Below are 4,751 nucleotides of genomic sequence, written 5' to 3' on the forward strand. Positions count from 1 at the left end.
CGAATGACAGCCAAAGATTTAATGGCATCATTGGAACTTGCTAACATCACTGTTCATGAGTCTACAATACGTAAAACACTGAACAAACAGGGTTTCCACGGCAGGACACCACGAAGGAAGCCGCTGCTTACTGAAAAGAACATTGGGGAACAAACTCCTGAAGTTTGCAAAAGAGCACATTGACACTCCACAATGGTATTGGCAAAATGTTTTGTGGACTGATGAAACTTAGAAAAAAACACAGTGCAACATCTGGTGTAGAAAGGGCACAGCATAGCATCATGAAAACATCATCCCAGCTGTAAAGTACGGTGGCTTTATGCATCAGGGCCTGGCCAGCTTGCAATCATTGAGAGAAAGATGAATTCCCAAGTATATGAGACAGTTCTTTAGGATAATGTGAGAATGTTTGTATGGCAGCTGAAACTGTGTAGAAGGTGGGTGATGCACACTCAAAAAAATATTTAGGCCTAATTCATAAGATTTATGTATTTTGATTACATGTAACATTTCCATCCATTTGGATTACATACTTCTAATCTAAAAAAGACAAATAAACTTTATATGATAGATATTTTTTAGATATATGTAAATGAAACCAATAAAATTTATGTAATAGTTTTACTTAATCCAATGTGTTTTAAATGCATTAAAAAAATGGATTATGTATTCTTTATTAATAAACCCAATTCACTTAAAATGCATTACATTTAGATATCTTACTAATAAACCATTTATATATTCCTCCCCCATTCACCCTCCTAAATCACAATATGCTATAACAAAAAAACCACAAAAAATAAAAGAAGAGCCAGACCACTTGGTTTTACATTTTATCAATTTATTTAATACTTCAAGGCATTACTCATAAGGCAGCAAAAAAGAGCAGCTAACAACTAGCATGACAGCCATGGCTTATACACCTCGTAATGTGTGCAAAAATTAAATAAATAAGTGTGTTTCAGACATTTCAGCCACAATCAACCTCAATCCACAAATAAGTGCAAACATTTTGAGCAAACAGGCTGCAGAAATATAAAAAACCCTGTAAAACTCGAGGTAGACATAAATCAGGGACAACAACATTACTTTAACATTTTCAGAAATCTGTGACATGATGTAATAATAATAATTTAGAATGATTGGGTGGTAAGAAAAAAAAACACACATTGGCACATTGCATAGTGTTTTGAGTGGCTGTGTGCCATTAACAATTTTCATGCATCTCTAATTACATGTTAGATATACATCAATTACATTTTTCAAAAACTTTTCAACTTTTAAAATTGTTAAAGCAATGTTCCAGTTTGGTAAAACAAAAATCCCGATAATTTTCTAACCCCATATGTTTATGTTTTACTTTGTTCAGTCAAGAAGAAATAAAGTTTGAGTTAAAGATTCCAGGATTTTTCTCAATTTAAGACTATTTGACCTCAAGCTTACAGTCTCAATGCAGATTTAAAAGGGCTCCCAAAATTATACCGAATAAGGCACAAGGGTCCCATCTAGCCAAACGACCGTCATTTTCAAAAATAAAAATAAAAGAGGACTTTTAACTCACAAAGTTTTGCACTAGCTGTGTGACACGCTAGCATGACATAATTGAAACTACCGCTCCAGCGTTTACAAGCGAGGAGAAAGAGGAGCGTTCAGATGTTGTTGTACTGTATGCGAAATGATACTACTTAATGTCTTTGGGTCCGTTTATTATTTAAAATGGTCCACATGTGCGTTTCACATTTGTGATGTGTAAACTTCAACGTTATTACGTAGTACACAATGTCGCACTGTGTATCACATGGATAATGCAAGACAAGTTGTTGTGTTTTAAAAGTTTTCTTGCCAAAAATGATAATCTTTTGAATAGATAAAACCCTTATGCCTCGATTGGGATCGTTTAGAGCCCTTTAAAGCTGCTTTGAAACTTAACTGTTGAGGTCCAATAAGGTCTATTAAATTAAGAAAAATCCTGGAATGTTTTTCTCAAAAAACAATTTCTTCTTGACTGAACAAAAAAAGACAAGCATTTTCGATGACAGACAGTAAATTATCAGGATTTTTGTTTAATGAAAGTGCAATATTCCTTTAATGTTAAAAAGTTCACTTGTAAATGTACAAAAATGTACCCACTTTGAGGGGGATGCATCAGCATGTCTGTCAGGTATTCACTGAAGCATCTTTCAGTGATTGCTTGGTTGTATCAAGTCCAGTTCCATTAGGATTTTTTGAAAGGTCAAAGGTGCACCTGATGTTCTTCTGGTAGTTCAGTTTAAGTGCATAAATGAGTCCAAAAAGTAATTTCACACCCATGTGTGACACCAAGTAGGTTTTGCAAAACTTCCACTGTCTGTGCAATCCCCAACTCACCAATTTCACAATTCTGGAGAAGAACAACAAAAAAATCAGTCCCAATAGCAGTCAAAGTGAAATTTTCAAAAATGTGCAGGCAAATTGTTTTACAAACTCTGATATTTAAAATATGTAGACTGATTCAAATGTGTAAAATAATAGAACATTAGTCACAAAACCATCAAAAGACCTGAAAACAGATAATCACCTTGTTTAATCATCTAGTTATCCATAAGATATTTATATACACACACGTGCACATACATACATATATATAAATAAATAAATAGATATAAAAATAGAGTAGGTTGACATACACTTACCACATATTCTTTAATCTGTCTCTCCATGCCTTCTTTGAGGTAGATACAGATGTCTTCAACTAGAACAAGACAAAAAACCCACATTATTTAATGATTTTCTTTAACAATATTTTATGTAGATAATAGTTTTTATAGAGACAGATAAAGATTTTGTGAGACGAAGAGTATGTATTTTTCTGTTTCAGAAATATTGTGTCCCAGCATGTGTGTACACTACCGTTTAAATGTTTGGAAAAAAGCCTCTTATGCTTATCATTACTGCATTTATTGAAAAAAAACCCCCACCTGTTTCAAATATTGACAATAAATCATCATATTAAAATGATTTCTAAATGATCATTTGACACTGGAATGATGAAAATCCAGCTTTGCATCAGAAATCAATATCTTTGTAGCATAACTTACATACCCTGTCTAGCAGGTTGTCCCACCATATAGACGATGAAATGATGCTGTATCTGTAAAAAAAAAAAGTTTTAGTTAGACACACAATGCACTCAACAACATAGTATAATTGTAACATTCTTTTGTTAATAAAGTCACAGAGATTATGATTATTTTATTCTGATAAGCCTATAGTCATTTCTATGACTTTATTTATTTCTTAGGTTTCAAACATTAAACCACAAAAATTAACCAATAAAAGCAACAGACACTGCAGGGTAACTGACAACAGACCGTCTGTGTAGTGAGGTGTATTTTACTCTGAAACATGCAACGCGTCACACATGTAATTAAACAACAGACAATTATATTTAAGATATTCACATCAAACTTGTTAACTTTACTCACCTACAATTTGGCGATTGTAGACTAGTGAGATGACGATCCAGTCCAATGCAAAATGGCGAAGTCCATGTGCTGTAGCGTCTATTTTTGATTTTGGCGCCACCTCCTGACTGGAGTGTGAATAGACGTCATTTCCGCTTCTATTAAAGTCAGTTTCCTGAAATTTGTATGTAAACCAATCTCATAGAATTTATCTGGTTTGTTTCACGGCTAGATTTATTTAATTCATATTCATACATTTTAACTGATTAAATCTAATACTTTTTAAATTGAACAGATTTATATATATTCTAATAAATCGGATTACATATATTTTAAAAAACGAGTATTTAAATAAAATCTAAATGATCCAAATACTTAAAAGCTAATATTGCCAGGAATCGTTTTTTTGAGTGCAGCAGGACAACAACCCAAAACACAGAAGGAAGTCCACAACAGAATGGCTTCAGAAAAACAAAATCTGCCTTTTGAAGTGGCCAAGTCACAGCCCAGACCTCAACCCAATAAAGTAAAATTCCTCCTCAACGATGTGCAGATCTGATCCACAGCTACAGGAAGCGCCTGGTTGGGGTTATTGCTGCCAAGGGGGGTCAACCAGTTATTAATTCTAAGGGTTTACTTACTTTTCCACTGCCATTTTGACTGTTGAATGAGTGTGATCAGTAAAGGCATGAAAGATCAGAATTTTTGTTTTATTATTTTTAGACATATTTTGTTTGTCAATACCCTTGACTTGAATGAAGATCAGATCACATTTTATGACAAATTTATTCAGAAAACCATGAAATCCAAAAGGTTCACATACTTTTTCTTGCAACTGTATGTAAATTCATAATTTGTGCTGTGCATTGGGCTATATAAATAATAACCACAAGTGAATAATAAGAAAATAAAAAACTGCATGTAAACAGGAGTAAAGAGGTCATGTTACTGCGATTAAGTCCTTACTCTGATTATTGGAAATATTCACATTACTGGTAAACATGTAAACTTAGTCAATGTCACTGAAATGACTGCAGAGAAATGAAGAGAAATCATTTTTTAATCCCAACCACTCATACGAGATATGCCAAGGTCATAACTGGCATCTAAATTTGTTAATGTGATGTGACTTCTCTGTAATGATCTGAGAGTAGGAAATGTGTGTCATAAATATTACACAGTATTTGATTTATTAAATCGGTGTTCTTCTCGGAACAGGAAAAATTTTGAAAATAAAAAACGTGCACATAAGTGCTCACAGATGTGAGCTTCATTTCAGTGATAACCACACATATCCTAATATAAATC

At 33.3% G+C, this 4,751-nt stretch overlaps 1 long non-coding RNA gene across 2 annotated transcripts; it reads right to left on the reverse strand.

Annotated features, from left to right (window-relative positions):
* Positions 1–824: 824 nt before the first annotated feature.
* Positions 825–3,850, reverse strand: LOC129427619 (uncharacterized). Of its 2 annotated transcripts, XR_012359996.1 has the most exons (5): positions 3,465–3,850; positions 3,344–3,377; positions 3,082–3,130; positions 2,673–2,731; positions 825–2,380 (listed from the first exon to the last, which is right to left on the reverse strand). It is a non-coding gene; the product is annotated as an uncharacterized lncRNA (long non-coding RNA). The 2 variants fall into 2 exon arrangements; XR_012359995.1 differs by lacking the exon at positions 3,344–3,377.
* Positions 3,851–4,751: the final 901 nt, after the last annotated feature.

Source organism: Misgurnus anguillicaudatus, chromosome 21, assembly GCF_027580225.2.
Source record: "Misgurnus anguillicaudatus chromosome 21, ASM2758022v2, whole genome shotgun sequence".
NCBI classification, from domain to species: domain Eukaryota; kingdom Metazoa; phylum Chordata; class Actinopteri; order Cypriniformes; family Cobitidae; genus Misgurnus; species Misgurnus anguillicaudatus.